Source organism: Micropterus dolomieu, linkage group LG13 (genome assembly GCF_021292245.1).
Source record: "Micropterus dolomieu isolate WLL.071019.BEF.003 ecotype Adirondacks linkage group LG13, ASM2129224v1, whole genome shotgun sequence".
Lineage (NCBI taxonomy): Eukaryota > Metazoa > Chordata > Actinopteri > Centrarchiformes > Centrarchidae > Micropterus > Micropterus dolomieu.
The window spans coordinates 14,453,062-14,473,697 of record NC_060162.1 but is presented as its reverse complement, the minus strand read 5'-3'; positions in this window follow the sequence as shown (position 1 = coordinate 14,473,697).

Below are 20,636 nucleotides of genomic sequence, written 5' to 3'. Positions count from 1 at the left end.
GAAGCATATCGCTGCCATTTTGGTAAATGTGTGCGTCTTTGCACAGTTGTGCGCAAGTGTCTGCGTGTGTGCACCCAACACAAAAGAGTGCAAAAAGCATGTTTCTGGGTTCATGTGTAGTCGCATGGTAAGCATTCCTTTCTGGGAATGACCTGCTTGTCTCATTAATAAGTTGTTGCCGGAGGGGAACAATATGCAAACCAAGCAGGAAAAATGTAAATCAAAATACCCCCCCACCACCACCCCACCCCGAGTGCATGGTCACACACACTCACTGACATAACACACATGAACACACATACACACACATAGTCACAGTCACAGAGTATTGAATTATTCAGCTCATAAAGCACTTACAGTCCTGATAGGTAAGGATTTTAATTTGTAAATAAACATGTGCTACCAACAGAGGGACAAGGTTCACTTTATCATGTTTCTTTGGTATAGAAGTTGCTTGTGGTGCTCTTTCCCTGTAAAAGTGCTGTAAGTAACTATTAATTGGAGATTTTGTATATTATGCAGGATCTTATTTTGTTGTTCCACAAATCCGTTTTAGTATAAGCTGCAATGCACAGCAATGAGTTAACACTATGCTTATGTTCTATGGGGCAATGAACAAATCAGAAACACCATAAAAAATAAAAAGCAAATGTTCCTAAATCCCATTTACCTAAACAATTATGCAGAATGTTTTAGAAGAGCATATTTAAAACTGCTGCAGACAAATTGCACCTGTATAATGAACAAAAACTGGTAGCATTAAAATGAACAGCCACTATAGAAGATCATGTCCAACTGCCTGAGTAGTAGCAACCAGACATTAAGGGGGTGTTGATGAAAAAACAAAAGAGGGCTTTAATTCCATTTTTTTTTGTTTCTCTGCACCAGATCTGAGCCTGGAGAGCTTTCCACCAGACCCCTGCTGAGATGGGCTGTGGTGAGAGAGCCCCGGCTTTCAGGCAGACTTCACTTCAGGCTCAGAAACGGGAGAGACGGTATCTGGTGGGTCCCTTCTGGGGCAGGGGGCGGGTGATATTCCAGGACCCCTGCTCTGTTTCTGCTCCAGGTTACACCGGTAATAGCAGGGGCTCCTCCCCTTCCAGTCCTTGAAGGGTCTCCTTACACTATGGATGAACCTCAATTAGGTTGCAAACCCTCCATAAGGTTAAAATCAAACACTGAACCTCATCAACCAGCCCTGAAAAGGACAGTGAAGATTAACATAGAGAAAGGAGTTGTTTGAAAATTTAAAGGATTTCATCTAAATTTTGTACTGCCTGACTCCTGCCCTATCTACTGATACAAGAATTATATCTATTTATTCATAATTTATTGGAGGGAACTAGATGATGTCTGTCAAATACAAAATATTGAAACTACACCTGAATCACTTCTTGATTGTGTTTTTGTCAATATTGTTGCAATGTATTGGTAACATGTGCTTCAATGGCAGTTGTCAAACTAGTGGATATAATCTTACAACCACTTTCTAAGGGAGATTTCCATTTGAAAGCATGAAAATGTGCCGTTTCTTTGTAAAAACAAATGTTTAAAATGCAAATATATGCTTGCTTGCAAGTATTTCAAACAAATAATTTGCATTCTGACAGTCTAGCACTTGATGAGTTTTAACTACAGTGACCACGTTGTAGTATTATCCCTATTTATTCTTCTCACACCTCTTTATACTGTTGGGGTTAGCTATCTTGTAGGTACAATGCAAACACTACTGGTCTCAATTTCATCAACATTGTTACTACACTTAAGTGCAGTAACCTAATCCCTTCTGAAACAGAAGGGTTTCAACCTTAGCCAGCGGGCTGGGAGGGAAGGAGAGCTGAGTGGAAGTGGAGGAGGGTGTTGTCACCACACTTTAGAGCATTATGGCATACGTTGAAGTGGCAGGGGCCTCAGGGTCATTTAGATAGGGTTCCTCTACCCCGAGGTGTTAAATTCAAAACCACATTTATTATCACAAAAAAAGCTTTTCTTTCAGCATCTGCTCACTTAACTTTAATTATAGCTTCCATTCAGGGGAGGAAGGCCATTAAGCTGGGTTGGGTCCTTAATTCTCTCTCCCCTCAGTGTAGTGTACAGCACTGTGTCATGGCTGGATACAGCTCTGATATAGAGAAAGGTGAAATTTATTCTTCTGCTTCACTGTGCCAGTAAACACTCCACAAGAGTTAGTCTGAGATCTACAATCCCGAAGGATTGAGACAAGCATTTTGAAGTAGAAATTTCAAAAGAAAAAGTAGGCAGTGATATGAAAGGCTTGGTCTGCAGCAGTAGTCACAGTAAACACAATCCACGTATTAAAGACTATACTGTTTAGGTCTGTGCATGTGTGTTTGTGTGTGTGTGTGTGTGTGTGTGTGTGTGTGCGCGCGTGTGTGTGAGAGAGAGAATGTGTTTGGACTCACTAGTGTGCACTTTTGTTTGTGCACATGTTTATCCTTCTATAGGCCCCATGCACTTGGCCCATTTTTCCTCATTGTGCTGTGGGTACCCCACTGGGGAGGAAGACGAGGGAGATTAACTATGTTTCCTGTTGGTAAAGCTTTGATGTTAAGTCCTGGGGGATACGCTGTTCAGTCACATTTTCCCTTCATCTGCTGTATGTCATTCACCGTGTACAACCACCTCCAAAGTCACCAAGCCCTTCGTGCTGTTCGCTGCCTGCATTAAGAGACATCAGTCACGTTACAAGAGCAGCCCATAAGTTTGACCTCAACTTGGTGAAAGATCTTTCTTTTTCCTGGTGTGTTTTAGGTGAGAATGCCTAAGGAGCTTTACTAAAACGCATGCCTGTGCATGTCTCTGTTAGTTATACCACTGACATACATAATGCAGAGTTGATCTTATGACCTTGCACCATGACAAAGTTCATTCTCTCAAAAAAATACATACAAAACAGCACAAAACACAAACAATGACACAATATAATTACCATTCATTGACTAGGACCAGATTATTCATACGTCATTGATCCCTCTTCAAAAGAGTACCCCACTGATTTATCATTGCTCTTGTAGGATCCATAATGGACTCTTTAAAAAATTAAGGATCAAAGTTGATACAGCAGAACAAAAGATATATTCATTTTTCATTCCGCACATTCTTCTTTCTTGACAAAACCTGGCGCCTACATTCCCAACAATGAAACTCAACTGCTGACTGTTCAGTGGGAGGTTTGGGTTTGTTATGGACAGTCAATGCAGCCTCAAGATGCTAGCCTCAAGCTGAGATAAGGAGCAGGCTACAGAAGTCTGGCAGCCTCACTTCTTTTTAACTTCATACCCCAAGATTTTTTTTCATTTTCAAACTTGTGGTCTGACAATAAGGTTCCAAATTGCCTTAAGTGATGTCACTTGAAGTGCATTAGGTTTTATGTAACTTTCTTCAGATATGCAGTATGACTCCAAAAGACCTTGATCCATTTTGAGTTCTGTGGACTGATCCCTGAACAGAAAATGACGTCTCTACAAAGGGGAGTTTATGAAAGGGCACCTTATAGTTCCCCATAGATGCACCCTATGCCACAGAGCCAGAAAGTCTCAAAGAAACCATCCTTTGAGCCTAGTTATTTAAGCATTTAGGAGTTATAGTAGTTAATAGCAAAGTAATTAATATGATCAAAACTTAACATATTTCATTTCTTTAGAATATAGCAGTGGTGGGATCTTTTCAGCTTCCCGACCAAAATTAGATTAAAGCTCGACATAGAGCATGTAAGCAAGTATTACATTCATGTTATATCGTTATTTTATCAAAAGTATGAAGATGTTCACAGGATCATTCGGTAAGTTAGTAAGTGCCCCACAGAGTTAATTATTGTCTTTTGCTTTTATCACAGATTGAGTGCTTAACATTAAGCTGCCAGTGATACGCAACATCACCTAATGAAACTAAACACGCCTTGCTTTTGTGAATCCACTGCAGATCAAATCTTGATAACGATCATTACGAGTTTAATCTTCTGAAGCAATTATCTGCACAGAAGAGGACAACAAAGAGGAAACACAGTAGTAACTTTACAGCAACAACAATGATTGAAACACACATAAAATGCAAAACCTTATCATTATTATTACATTTATTTATTACAACCATTGTTATTATAAATACCACCATACACGTACCATCCAAAAAAACACAACTGTTCTTTCATATTGAGAGTATTATTATTATTCTTATTATGATTACAGAATATCCTACATTTCATGTCACAGCATGTTGGGGCCGTGAGTGAAGATTTAAGATGAGTGTGGGGGACATCAAAGGGACCAAAGAGTGAGAAGACAGTCAACGGAACACTTGGTGGCACAGCTACAAAGGTTTGGGATTGGCTGACATATTTTGTGTGTGATCTTGTTCATGAAATCTGATTCTGTCCAGATGCTGTAAATAAAACTAAAATAACAGTAGGCTACTGTATGCATTTATATTAAATACAGTATTTTTATATTTCCGGTTTATTTTCTGTTATTCATTTTGGTCTCAAACTCCTCTTTGTAAGCTTACTATTAATTATAATTTAAGCAATATTTGGAGTTATAACTACAAAGCGTTTGGCCTACATGGCAGCTGGAGCCATCTCTGGAGCTGTCAGTATGATTGACGATTGAGACGGTACATGAATTTCAAATCCTAGAGGAACATAAGGGGCTAGCAACATAAACAGGTACAAAACTGTGGTAATAGGACTCAAAAGTAGGCAATTAAAAGCTCTAAATGTAAATCAGTTGCAACCGCCGTACTCCCACTTTTTCCACCTGGTGAACTGAGGAGAACCCCTCCCCGCGTTTGTCCGGCCCCCCCTCCTGCTCAGTCACCAGGGATTGACTCGAGAAAAAACAGGGTTCCTGCACCCTTTACATTCAATTATGGGTCAGGTTTATCTCCCAACCCTACAACAACAGAAGAATCCAGGGTAGTGGCCAACTATGCAGACAGATTGACAGACACAGACCCTGTATGGATATGTGAGCACTGGAGTGAAGCCAAACATGGTTGTGAACGCCCCTTTTCACATATCAGCAAATGCCATTTCACCTGCATGACTACTGGCTTCACATTCTTTTTTTCAAATATTTTGTATTTATTGTTTTCCCTTAAGTATTTAATAAAGTGTTTTCCTTGTATTTTCACTGTAAAATGACAACAAAACCAAAAGATAACAAGGAATTCACCCATTTGTACCATTTCTCTATTCCTTTATTTAGTTATCTATTTTACAATCTGTTCAGTATCATTTTAAGATCTTACCCTCTGGTCAAAGTAGCTTATTGATGTCATTTTCTTTAGACTCCAGATTGGACAGAGTTGATGAGAGGACTATGATTTACCAGATGGCACATTGTGTGTTCTTCTGTTTTTGGCAGTCTGACCCTACTGAATATTGAGATGAGAGACCAGCTTGGATTTTCTGGGAAAAAAAGTGTGAAATTTCTTGGAGTGAGTGTATTGCCTTTCTGTCAGCTTCTGTATTGGACTGGATGTGCAGTCACTGACGGCAGACATCATATTATTGCAGAGCTGTGATTTGGTGTTGTCAATGAGGCAATAGTGAAACGATAATGAAAACATTGAGATCACTCACCTGAAAGAGGCAATTTGATGGTTACACATCATATTTAAATGAAACAAGTTAATACTTATAAAATTAAATTAAAGAGATCCAGGTGAAACACTCTTTGTTCGGTGATCATTATTAAATAATCTGCTTAAAGGGACAATTTCCGGGTTCCTCTTTTGGAAAACATAACAGATTTATCACCACAATAATTCCTCATTACACAGCAGGCCTTTGTAGCTTGAAAACCTAATTAAGGTTTTTCTTTAACCATCTCAAATTTTAGATTTCCGAGCAGGTTGTATCTTTTCATCATGAGCACTGGATATTTTCATTAACCTCTTACAACAGTGGAGGAGACAACAGGCAGCTGGACTGCATTTGGGCACAGATTGGGACCCGCCATGTGTTTGGCCAGGAGTGTGGTGTTGAAGAGAACTCAGATGTGGAGAAGGAAGTGTCCAAAAATAAAACACTTGCCACTTAACTTGACCGCTGATTTCCAGTGTAGAGCATTGAAAACTACATAATACAGTACAACAGCTAATCTAAGACACAATGTTGTTCCAAAACCGGAAAGCAAAACAAGACCAAACTGTCTTGTTAAGAGCAGTGATTCAGCATGTCTTGGCAGACAGAAATTTGACTGTTTATGGGAAGTAAGGCAGTGGCTGGACTGCCACCTTGAGGTTTACAGATGTACTTTTTTGACATATGAAAGACATCAGAAAATGTTGACATAACTGGAAAACTGACTAAATGTTTTACACATCTTCATTATAAACTGAAATTCTTGTTATATCCCAAATAACTTTAATTTCTGCATTGCAGTAATGAACAGAATGCATTTGTTCTTCAATGACACATGGGCACACATTTGGAGAAGGGTTTGATGGTTAACTTTAGAATTAGCTTGATTAAAATGAGGATGAAGAAGCCTTTGGAAGCGTGAGTTTATATTCCTAACTTTAATAACTTGGTGACTTTGCTCATTATGGTTCTGGCCACAAGAAGACTGAGAGAACCCAATTGCATCATGCACTATAGATGTACTGCATCCTCCTCTGTACCGGACACAGCAAGGGCTGATGGGAGAGGGCTGGTTGTATGTCAAAGTTAGAGAAAGTGGAAATGCACTGGCGGTTCAGCCTCTAACAGAATGGGACAGATGCTGGCAAATTTATAGAAGTATTAAACATTAAATGCTCTGATGCAATTGCGATTTCATGACAGGGGAATTGGATAGTTAATAACTGTCTCAGTGAGCAGCTTTCCAGCTTGAGATGAGCCAAAATTAGGTCAAACTGGCTGGTGCATTAGCAGAAGGACAAGAGGCAGTTTCAGGACTTTTCTTCTTTGGGATGGGTGAAACGCAGCATTAATCACAGTAATGCTGCTGCAGTGGCGGTAGAGACAGCCCATGACGCCTTCTCTGCATAATATCCTAAAGTGAACGTTGCGTTCTCCTGCTAATTTATGTACTGCCACCAGGGCTGTACAGTAAAGCCTTCTGAAGATGCTTATTGCTCTATAGCTCACAAAAAAATTAATGCATTTGGTTCACAGCATAGAAACTTTATGTACTGTTTCTGCTCTAGTTTTATCTCTGCAGACTTTGATGAAGTCTGCAGTGCATCAGCTGCGGTGGGAAGGCTCTGGCAGTGTAGGACAATGAGGAGCTGACTTGCTGTTGATCACCTGTGCGCAAAAATATGAGGAGATGTAAAATGAGACGTAAGAAGTGATACTGCCCAATAACTTCAGGATGGAGAATGTGGCACTTAAATGTCTTCCTGTTGCTGTTCTGCAGCAACTTTCCTTCCTGCACATTAATCACTGTGCCATTGCTGTTTCTCTATTGCTGCTTATTTCCTCATTTATTTTATTACCATTTAACAAACTACATTAGATAATGGAGTGTGCTCTTTAAAGGGAAAATAAACTATCACAGCCATTCATTGTTATGGTCTCTAAATCCTTGTAATTCAGAATCAGAATCAGAAGAATCAGAAGAATCAGAAGGAGCTTTATTGCCAAGTAGTGTTTTACACAAACAAGGAATTTGCTTTGGTGTTAAGGTGCTACACGCAGACAGACATACAGCTGACATAAATAGATGTAGAAATATATAAATATGTAATAAACAAATGCAAGTTATAAAAGAATAACAGAAGAATAGAGAAAAATAATACAACTGACAATATAAAAAAATTAAAAAATAACAATAAAAATAACAATGGAACAACAACAATTTATAATTAACAACAAATTAACAACAAATATGTGCAATGTATTTGTTTTATTCAGATGATATTACAGAGAGGGAAACATTACCTCATTTTATTTTAAAAATGGCAGTTGTTTTTCCCATGTAGACATGTTTTAACCTAATTAAATGAGTTAAATCAGCTGCCTAAACATATCAACAAAATCCATAAATGTAATGGCAAAGGCCCAGGTAATTTGGCAAACACATAGCAAAAAAGTGCATATGCGAAACTAAATTATTTAAATGTCTCATGAACACTATAGATGACGCAAATGTACCAGTGCTAGTGCAAGTCATTGGTATTATCAATGTTATTTTGTTGGATGTTGCATAAAGCACTGATGCTATTCACAAATCCAAGAAAACAAAAAGAGAAAAAGCGATACACTACTGTAATTGAATTTTTAAAAAATCTATCAAAATTAAAACTAGTGATATAGTCAAAAGTCGCACAGCATGTTACATAGCCTGCACATCTCTGGAAATGTGTGATTAATATTACAGAGCTGCTCTTTCCTCTCCACAGTAAACAGTGTGTGGGTTTGTGTCAACATCGCAAGATGGCTTCAACTGCACTCTACCGTGATGGGACAACATGAACACAAGATGATGTAGATTGAAATACTAGATCCAATAAGCCATTCTATGAGTAACACAATATTGCACAGCGTGAGAAAAAGACAGTGACAAAGACACTCTCCTCTTCTGCTCGTCTGCATTGGAGAAGACGCTACAGTTTGTGCTATCCATCAGATCTGCTGAAGCAGCAGTGTACCTCTCAATGCTTCCCATCTCCAATGCTGACAGTCAGCCTGATATGGGAACCAGCGAGCAAGAGAGAATCAATTAGTGGCCTGTACGTTTGAATGGCAGCAGGGATGGAGTAGATTTAGAGAGGAGGGGATGGGAATATTCTCTGGAAACTGTCAGTGAAGCAAAAATAAAGGCGATCGGATGGATTTTTATCTCTATTCCAATCAGTGTCAAGAATCTTCAACATGTGCACACACTGCACACACACACACTGTCACAGTGTTCTGGGTAGATGAAGTAGCTGTACTCTGTATGAAAAGCTAAGCTTCTGTTGTGATGAAATGATTTGGTGAAGGTGACACTGCAGAAACTGGCAGCAGTGTGACATTGGAATAGGAAGGCACTGAGGATAGAGTGATTTTGTTTTGATTTTGTTATAATAAGATGCTTTCTTGATATAATGACATTTTCTTTTTTCAACACACTTACTATTTTTATTGATGTCATATTGCCGTGCATGACATCACAAGAAAATAAGCTCAGGTTCAACAGATCAAGGACATCAAGGCATCAGAAAAAAGAGAAAGAAACTTAATCTTAAGAAACGTTTCTCACTCTGCTAAATTATATAGGTTTTGTAAAACGAAACCTTTATATGATGTCATCACAAGACAAGATCCAGCCAAAGTCTAAATAGAATGTCCATGACTTGTTTAATCAAATTCACTTTAATGAAAAGATTTAATTAAATCAAATTTGAGGCTATTGATTAATATCTTACAGTGCAGTGTAACTTTTACTGTCCTGTTTTATCTTGTTTCTATTTTCTATTCAACTCTTTTTTTAATTGAATTCAAATGCTATGTTGCTTTTATGTGTTCTGTAAAGCACTTTGAATTGCTTTTGTGTTGAAATGTGCTGTACAAATAAACTTGCTTTGCCTTGCGTAAACTCTGTATATGGTGCACAAGATCCAATCATGTCAATGGCTTTCCTACTAGGAGCATTATATTCAGTCCTGTACATGACTGTGATCTGGAAAAGTTCAACAGGTTTAACATTGGCTCTGAACATTTTACAGAAACCATAATGTAACGCTATACAACAAGCCATGATGTCAATGCTGAATGAAATTCAAAGAAATGTCAATTCTGAAATACTCACCTCTGTGATTCTCTCTGCATTAGTGTTTCGAATGATTCGCATGTCTAACTTTTAATGAATTCAAAGTAGTGCAAATGTTTATTTTCAGTTGACACCATAATGCAGGATGCATTGTAATGTGCTGCCCACCGAGGCTCTATAAAAGCATTTACTGCTCAGTAAATCTCTTGAGTAGATGCAAAAGTAGGAAAAATCAATACTAAAACAAATACAAATTAGTGAGTGCCTCCCAACCATACACATATATTCACACACATTGTATACATACTCCATTGCTCTCTTTATTTAATGATCAAAAATGTAATTCATTAACAGATAAAAGCTTTAAAAGCAGCAGGCCTGTTTGTAACTTTATGGAAGATAAATTGATAATAAAATGCTGTTTGTGTTTCTTCAGTTGTAAAAAAAAACACACTTGGCACTTCACACACACTTTAAGCTTTGACTGGGTGTTTTTCTTGTTACAATATCATGCTGTATGAATGTGTCTCATTTTGTAAAAAGTCAGAATGTTGTCGAACCAACAAAAGTGTGTTGGTATAATATACAATATAATGCTATGTTGTAATAACAAGAAAGTAATATACAAATTAAAAATAACAAAATCATTAGAATTTGTATCATTAGAATGCTGCTATCTATACTGTATATACTGTATATGTAGCAGCAGTGCAGCAGCAGTATACTACAAATAAATACAATTATGCTCCTGTACAGATGATGTTAACATTTTGTATAAATCAGCGTGAAGGGAGGTAATCTTTGTATTAAAGTGCACATTGCATTATCTGAGTTACACTTAAATCATCCATCTCGCTGTGAATGCTTTCTATCTTTTCATTAATGGAGAGAATAATGAGATGTTCCACTCTGTTGTGGCACCAGTGCAGGAGCCTCTTCTTCCCAGAGTAGGAGAAAGACAGGCAGTATAATTTATGTGGCAGAGACATGACATGCAGATGAGTGGAACCATAAGTGATGCTCACAAGATCCCCTTAAGGTCTACTTGTTGGCAGAAGAAGTGTGTGCAGGAAATGCCTTGGTGGGCAGTAAAGATGTGTCAGGTTGACATGTAAAGGATGGGTGTTTATCTTGACTGCACTGACATGCTCTTAAGCCTTGGTCAACAATGAAAATGACTTGATGATTTTGTACGGGACACTCAAGAAAATAAATTAAAGTAAATCAGTCCAGACATCAAAGAAGTGTAAAACAAAACTGTAACTTATCAAAAAGAAAAAAACATAAAGGTAAAATGTATTCCTATTGCCTTTTTATGAAAATGAGCCAGACCGTTGCTGTTTGAATAGCTAGTGTTTATTGCATTTATCAATTAAAACCTCTCTGTGGGGAGCACAAAAATAATCTTTTTAATTATTATTAAAATCTGCAGGGCAGAAACATTACAATACAATGTGCGTAACAAGACCACCCAAAACTTAGTCTAATCATGTATGCGGTGCCATTTTCAATGTTTCACAGAATGTGCTCTGAAATAGCACAATTTTCTTGTTGGGTATGCATTTAGGCAAATGTTTAGTTTTGTCTCTTCTGTTGTTTTGACTATTGTGTCCACGCAGAGAGACACACTATACTAGTCTGAGTCACACCCAAGATATTGCTACTCCATTACAAAGTGACAGCACAAAGACCAATCAGACTGCCCGCTTGCCCAACTGAAAATTTTGAACAGGAGTGACCATTTAAGCACACAGATAACCATTAATACACAACCCACAATTTTATTATAAGGTAGAATTACAATGCATGGGCAGAAACTGCATGCAAACCCAGCATTATTTAACAGCTTGAGATGCGTTTGGAGCCAGGGAGTAGCCATAAAGGCCTGTGTATTTGGAGACAGGTTAAAAATAGACACAATCTGTTATCATGCCACTAAGATGCAAATCAATAGTGATTTTATGTGTTTTATGATCTCTATTTCACAGTTTATTAATGAGTTATATAATTTCCTGTTCCATTAAGTATGGTTTTAAGCAAGTGCTGAGGCACCAGTGGGAAGTAAGTGTGCGTGTGGTCTACATGCTAAAGATGAGGAAATGGCTTAGCATCTTAGAGGACTATACCAGTGTTTTTGCATGATGTGGCTCCTTTGATTATGAAGTGTATATGCTGCACATACTTTACATTATAATAAAACCTTTTTCCAAATATGCTGTAGTGTTTTTTAAAATGTATTTTCCTCTTCTCTGGGCAACAATTAGTTTACAGTCATTTCTATTGGTTTTCCTTGGAAACTTGAGTCAGTGAATCCATCAAAGGGAATTTCTTATGTACTTTGTTTGCTGTTAAAATTACATGGCACCTTTTGAACAATTGAAAGGTGTAGATTTATTTAAAAAGTGTGAACTGTATTATTATATTATAATAATATAACAATAGTGAAAACAGTTATTACGTTCACTGTGATGGTTACCTATTACAGGCAAGTTTCAAGTCACGAGTCAAGATTGTTTGAATGTGAAGAGGCATGTGACTGCCTGGAAAATAGAGGGGAAAAAGTCATTTAAAATATTCAGAGAAATACTTGATCATTATTTTAAAATGTGATCTATATAAATGTAGTAAACTTGTAAAGTCACAGATATGTGACTATGGGCTGTGGACAGAGCCATGTAGATGTTAATCTTCTCTGTCTTACACATTCACGCATTTGTTGACAGGTTGCTCCTCAGATAGTGTAACGGGTCACGTCTGCATATCTGCAGACTAGACATTATTTGAATTTTGTTAAAATTAGGTTATTTTTCAGTAGTCTAATGTGGCAGTGCAGCATTCAACTCTTTAAAGGACCAACACTTTCATCCGATTGGTTGGCATTTCCCTCACTCATCGTTTCTCCCTGATACTACACACATGTGCCCATTCCTTCACAAAGTGCTGGCTCTTTGGATTCCTCTAGAAAGTTCTTTGGGGAGGAGGTCTAAGACAGCCACACTGTCCCTGCACCACCAGGCTGGGGTGAAATCCACTAATCGGCTTTTGTGGCCAAACGTGATAAAGCCGTGGCCAGGATAAGGCCAATTTACAGTGCGCTAGTTCTGTCTGTCCCGTGTGAGCTGCATATCCACAGAGCAGCAGCTCAGCAGCCTCCTCTTAAAAAAAGCTTTCATTACTATCAGGCCTGGATTGACAGAATCTTGTGGAATAACCCCATTGTGAAGAGCCTGCCTCACTCATTTTTACAGCTGGCGGCTCAGTGGAAGTGATGAGCTAAGATGGTGCTCTTTATGCGCTGTCTCAGTGTGGGGTCCTGCCATCAGTTCCACATAGAAGAAGAGCCAAATGTGTGTGTCATCACACATCTGTGCACATGGTGGTTGGACAGCTGTGTCCGTGATATTGAAGATTACTATCAAACCGTTCACCATTCTTTGAACCATTATTCATCATTTGATAATCAGTCTAAAAGCACCAAGATTTCTGTGAGGTGCTTAGATCTGGTTTAGTGGTTTTGAATATGAGTGCCTGACAAATTTGTAGACATGAAACTATAACGATTTGTCAGGGATATTCCCTGGAACTCAGTTACAGAAAATATTTGTGGGTAGAATGGTGGGAAATATTCTCAGCGACTCGTGTGCAGCGAATAAGTTACATCAGGTAAAGTGAAATTTTAAAAAAGATATAAAATGTGATTGATTTTAGTAAAGTCAGTCTGAACCATGTAAAATCAAAGATGGAGAGGAACAGCTATCATCTCTCACCAGTAAGCGAGCGAGGAAAGATTCCCGAACTATCTTCGATTTTAAATACAGTAGTTTATGTTGACTTTAAAGGAAGAGAGCTTTCTCTGTCAGAATGAATCATGTTTTGTGCCACTTTACAGACAACTGGCGTGGTTATTCTCAGTTTATAAATTGCTAAGGAGATTTCCTGCCATTAGATTAGACTGTATTTTCAGCATTCTACCCATGACACATTTTATGAGTCTGTGAAATGTCAGAGTTCTGGGAGATATCCCTGCAAGACCATGATACAGTACATAGTATATGATACTGGATCTGGGCAAGGAACTGCCATGAGACCTGACTTACATGCAACTTGCAAGACTTTCGACTTGCGCCATTACAGCAAAAAACATTCAAGTCTCAAGTTTTGACCTGTTAAAGTACTGTAACAATGAGATAAATCAAGACAGGGACAAGGATGTCCAGCATAGTTTCACACCTTGATCGTATGATTATGAAGCCTCTGTGTTGACCTTGGTCTCGACTACATGAAAACTCTGTTAACACAGCTATGAACAGAAAATGTCCAACCGCTGGGTCATTTTCATCATCAGCATTCAGAGACCTGAAGGACTGATTCACAATTAGCTACATAAGCCTTCCAGGGCAGGATAAACCAGGCGTGGCTTTTTGCTCTGTATCAAGATGAGTAAGAGCCTCAGCAGTGATTCTCCAACAACACTTCATTATCATGTCCAAAACTTGACCTGAGGAGACAAGTTCCTTATCAAAGGCAATTATGTACCTGGGATGTTTCAGTTACCTGGCAACATGTTATATAACACTGTGAGAGAATAAGCAAGGGCAGGGAGGGATGTACAAGGTATTTTAATCAAGTAAGAACTCTTGGTGACAAAAAAAAAAAACTCAGGCAACAGGATATTACAAAATACTCTGAGGAAAATTTAGACCCAGGACAACAAATTAGTTTAGAATACCTTTGGGAACAACAGCAGAAGGTGTAGATCAACAAGCAAGGTAGCTCTTTATTTGGCTCTTAGACTGATTAATAGTCACAGAATGCTTAAAATCTAGACGGGTTTAGGAGTGCAATTAATCACAGGTTTTATTTTGGGTCTTAAATCAAGAGGGGCAATTCTGGGCTCAAGTAAATTTTAGAATATTGCTATCATTATTTTTGAACAGTTCAATTTTTGTCGCTAAAGCCCTTTTGTAGGGAGCCACTTACTGCTGAAGTGCAAGCTGAAGCATCTCAGGTGTTGGCTTTAGGGAAAGGGCAGAAGGTGCCTGCTCTGATGTAGATAAGGAGATGCTTCAACAAAAACCCTTAAAGACAATAAACCTGTACCTCCAAGATAATTACAACTGTGTTATCATCATTACACTTTGCTCTCTAATGACCTTGGCTTCTGAAATGCCATACTGTCTCAGGTTTTGTGTACAGTATATAATGAAACAGATAAACTGTAGGTCTTGGAGGAGTAAATCACTTTCCTACTGTATGACCAATTTTATCTGCATAAAAGTCACAGGGACATGTAAACATTCTTAAGGAAAGAATGACTTTATTATTAGAAATAAGGAAACAAAGAAAAGGAAAGGAAACTAAAGGAAAGAAGAGGTATGGCTGTATGGTATGTGAACAGAAGGACAGCACCATGTACCTGACATCATTTTCAGATGGTGTGCCAGCTCTTCTGCCATGCACAGATTTCTGCCTGGCCCTGGAGCTCAAACATCATGTGTACATGCAAGGACCTTGTGCCCTGTGGGCAAATATACAGTAAGGCCAGACTGCATGTTAATATCCACATTGAATATGCACTCCCTAGTCTACTAGGAAAATAAGACTTGAATCTCTGCAACTTTCACAGTTTTGCAGGTTTGTGTGATGTGCTAAATTAAATAAATGATGGGTGAAGGGTTTTTTCAGTGGTGGCAGTTATGAAGTAATGCTGCACAGCAAGTGATTCTGCCTTCTGTCTTTATACATGCTGGCATCACACATTTTAGTACCCAGAATAACCACAAATTGATTACGCTTGGGACTTTGCAGTCAGCTGACTTTAATAACAAATAAAAAATCATGGAGACAATAATAACTAGCCAAAACATTTTCTCTTCCCTCCCACTCAGCCTGTTTTATGAAAACTGTCCAATCTCATTCCTGTTTTCCTCCAAACAACCATTTCTTTTCCTGTCCAGTTCCTTTACCTCTCATTCACCCTCCTCACTAACTTTAATGATCACTCTGTCTCCTTCAGTCTCATGGCCCCATGCCCCCTTGTCTCTACCTCCCATTCACAAAGACATTGCAGGTCCAGGCTCAGGGACGTCCTCTTTGTCATTGGCAATGATGACCTCCACGTTCCCCCCTGGCATAGGGTCAATTATTCACTGCACAGGAACTACACCTGTGTCCCTCGTGAATCTCCCCGACAACCAGCCACCAGAAAAAAATGAGTCTATTACCATGGTGGTGCCAGGTGATGGATTTCATGTTCGCTAGTGGAGTGCAGGTAAAATCCTGGGGAAGCCACTGAAGGTGACCTTCACAGCTAAGGCATCTTTACCGGTTGTGCGTGCAAACATACAGACTCCCATGAGGAACTATCAAAGGAGGGAGTGGAGCATTGGTTTCCGTGTCAGACTTGTTTGTTTGTGGGAGGTTATTGTTGTGTGTGATGTAAACCTGAACAACCTTGAGCTGTGAATTCCTCCATAATACGTTCCCTGGTGGGCTATAATGATTGTGTGATATCTGTTAGCCGAATAAAAACATCAACAACAGCTTTTGGCATGGTACATACTTGAACTGTGACATACTAAAACATGTATCAGAGAATATTTTCATTGTCCTGTCTGTACTGTGGGAATGATTTCTGTTCCTTTTCAACCTTAACTGCACAGTTTCACTCAGACCTGATATGGTAAAAACTTTACAATCCTCATAAAAGACTATTGCGAACAGTTAAAATGTATTGCAGTGAAGTATCATCACCTATCACAACATATTCCCAGTAAGCACTAGTGAGGTGGCATCTGCAGTGCTCAAGGCAGGATGGCAGCCATGCAGGATAGCACCAAACCAAGCTGTTAGGCCTGCTGTCTGCTAATCCATTCCAGTGTGGCAGCACAGTCGGTGAACCCCATGCAAGCAGCACTTCAGGTCAACAGATATGGTCAATACATGTGGTCAGAACATGTGGTCAGGACAACAGTTCTATTGGACCGTGACTAACAGCGTCTGTGATAGAGGTGTTTGGTGTGTGCCTCTCTTATTCAGAGAGTGTTTGTCTTCCATCCTGCCTGCTTATCTGCAGCTATATGTCTTCGTGTGTATGTTTAGGGCTGTATATCCTTTTTGTCTTTGTGCACTTGTGCATGTTCATATGGAGCGTGTTGCCAGGAGACTTGGCTGCCTACATGGGAGACAGGTGAGACATGTAGCAGGGACAGGCAGGTTTTTGGAGCAGCCCCACCTCTCTGTAACTTTGGACCGTTGATGTGTCTGTCTTAATACCAGCGTGTGTCAGCTGTCCTCAGCATGCAGAAGCACTGGAGTGTACAGCTCCAGTCTGCTGCTCCTCGGCCTCACTCGTTTCCCAGTCGCTCCCAGGCCCGCCAACCAGGCTAGACATGGCACAAGGCAGAGGGCGAGCACCACACGACTCAGGCTTGTTCACCCGGCTTTTGCTTTTGTTCAATATGTCATTGAATATAATATCCATCCATTCATCGAACCATCGTCAACCGCTTATCCTGCGTACAGGGTCGCGGGGTGAATATGATATCACTTTTTCCTAATAATATATGTTTTGTACTCAGCATATGCTTCGTCTTCTGAAATTATTTGCTATTTCAACAGCATATCAAGGTTTCACCGAGCAATAAAATTATTGTGGAGTTGGTTTTATGCTGTCAGGTCAAATTATTCCACAAAGTTTGGAACTTACAGTGGAAATGAGACCACCAAGTTATGATCTACACATACTGGGGTTAAGAAACACAACTGTGAAACATTTATAGTATGCTTAGCGTTTTATGGAAGCTTTTATTGCCCATCTGCCATGGGCACAGTTGTAAGTGTTTTAATTTACTGTTACTGTATGAAACTCTTCTTGAAATATAAATTAATTGCTCTGTTTGTATCAGAATCATTTGCTCCTCTTTTCCATTAAATTGTCATAAAAAGATCAAATACAGTTATTTTCAAATATATATATATGTAGTCATCTATGCACTTAATATAATCTCTCTCTCACATAACAACTGATAACAACCTATACTATATGTATGTCAGGTTTTTTACATGTTAATAAATGCTGTTATACACTCTTATCCTCTAATCTTGTCATAGTTAATGAGGTCTAATTTGAGCATCTGACTTATGACTAATGGTCATTTCCATTAATGAGACAATAAGCAAAGGCAATTTCGCCCACAGTCTGTGATTAATCACAAAGACCAAGGTCAAGTGATTTGGTTTTATACTGAAAAACTGATACAGGGCATGCAGGCAAGAGGAACTACTGTAATTATATTGTACAATAATCCATTGAGGAGGGAAGTGTGGAGCTTTTCCTTAGGAGGGAACTTAATGTATATTTTTAAACATATTCATTGTGAGAAATAGATTTGTCATATTCATGCTGAGAATGTAGTGTCTAACTGTCAGACAATTCTAGCCTATACTGTCAGGAGAAGGGGGTGGTGTGGCAGGATTTTGAGGCGTACTATATGGTAACGGGAAAAATTACTGTGTACTCTGAGCTCAAACAGCTGTGCCCCCATTTATTTGCTGCCAAAATTACCACTAGGGGTAAGTGTGAAAAAATGTTCTTTTGTGATTTTGGTGAAGTGATGCTTTAACAACACAAATATTGTTGTTGTGAACCAATTTGGTAGTGACAGGAGATTCCAATCCTGTGTTTTGAATGTTGGTGGTGGGGAGCTACTTTTATATGCAGTTGGATCACAGATTTGGCCCTTAAGCCTCGCCCCCAGAGTTCTGATAATGAACTTATGTGTTACGACATTTAAACAGGCAGGCCTGGACAGCCTCTCATAACTCAGAAAGGTTATTCTCTGGCAGGAGATATAGATAAATGTCAGCAACGTAGCTGAGGCTTTACTGAAACAGAGCAGACATGATGCTCACTGCTGATATTTACACAGCATAGCCGAGTCTGGAGGATGGGGGAAGATATGGCTTGCTGACAAAATCAGTTCTCACTCGTATTCTTGTCCAGTTTGAAACCAGAAACGAACTGAATCTCTTCACATGTCAATCAATACATGCAGTATGTCATGCAAAATAAGCAATGCCACTTCATTTGGCTTGCCTAAGAACGTCATGTTAATACTGGAATATACCTGATAGAAATAGAAAGAATAGAAATGTACTTTACACTTGATTTTAATTGACGCACTTCACTTTTTCCCCTCTACCCAACTCATAGTGACAGGGGTTGTAGACCAAATCTGACCTCAGTCTGCTGACATTAATCTAGGGAGATCCTGAGGCATGTCTCTGCGAGAGGTTACCCCCAGAACTCAAATGAGGGATGGGAGGAGGCAAAAAGGAGGAGAGAACAGAGAAAGGCCAATTTGTGTATTAGCCCCAGCAGCAGGGCAGGCAGGCACTTAATTCTGTGGAAGCGCATCATTATATGCACCATTTACCAGATGCCCATTTAACATGCAATAATTAGATCACTCAGTTTGGAGAGAAAAAAAGCAGAGACGTGGGCTCCTTAAATAGGGTCCCTTGCCATAACATTAGCAGCCCCCCACAGGGTCACTTGTCAAAACAGTTTGAGAGATTAATTCTTTGGAGTGTCGAGGAGAAAAATGTATAGGCAAGCCCTACTTTTGTTTCTCTCCTTTGTTCTTTGTTCTACAGTTTTCCACAAAAATGACACACACAGGGCTAAAAAGCATTTTTCTACAGCAAAATACCATAGATTCTTACAAAATGGATAAAAGAAAATGTTAATATTGGATGCATACAGTCCTATCTAAAAGTTATGATTGACAAAAATATGAATAATAATGGAGACGGAATTCCCATTATTGTGAATTAGGAAGATCAATCAGATTTTTTTCCCTGTGATTCATTTACAATGATTTCCAAAAGTGTGTCACTGTTTTTTTGTCAATCTTTGTGAGTCAAACAAATCCCATAATTGGATTTTCAAATATTTCCTCTACACAGCAACCTCTCTCAACTGTTGTTTATTGATACTGATCATCACATTTCTCTTCACTTCTAAACCTATTTCATCTGAACCTGTCTCTAAATAAATTACTACTGCGTGTGACTTTTATGGTGCAAACCAGACAAAATCCCTCTCTGGTGAACTCAGTTCTGTTTGGTTTGTGTTAATAATGCCCATCTATTTCAGATAGAGAATAATTTCGTTTCTCTCCAAAGCAACTTCAGTTCATCACACACACAGTCACTGCACAGTCCATTCTCTCAACCAGGGAGCAGATAATAAACTGGTTAGAGAGTCTACGCCGCGGTAGACCCAGTCGCTCTTGTGTGATGGGCCAAAGCCTGTGCGCTCTGTAGTAGATGTTGAATCCTCTGCCTTTACTGGTGTCGTTATGGAGATGTTAATAGAGAAATTCATGAAAGACATAAAGTAAAATAGGTCATCATCAGCTTTCAGCCTTTACATTGTTGGTGTGTGTGTGCTACAGTATGCTCCTTTCAGCTGAAGGCAGCCATGGAGCACTGGTACATCCCCTGGGCCAAGCAGAATGACTGGTACCTGAGGAGTTAAATGGCCTGAGGAGGACACGGTCCACCATGTCTGTATTCTGTAAAGCTCTATAGAACAGACTAACACAATGCTAGAGGAAAAGGTGTGCTTCATTTATGGCCTAAAAATGTGTGTAGTGAGGCTAGAGTCATCCGTTGGTATCCAAGGTGTTCTGCAGTATATATATGGCACAGTAGATATTTAAATGAAGCAGATGTGCATCAAGAACCTTTGAGATGAACGAAATGAGATGTTAAAAAAATCACCCAACCTTAACTTTATTCTCTTCACAGCCTCTTTATCCTCTTTTACTTTCTTTTATTTCACAGCTGCTCTAAGTTGGGTCCATACCATTGCATACAGTAGACACTTAAGTGCTTTGATTATTTGCC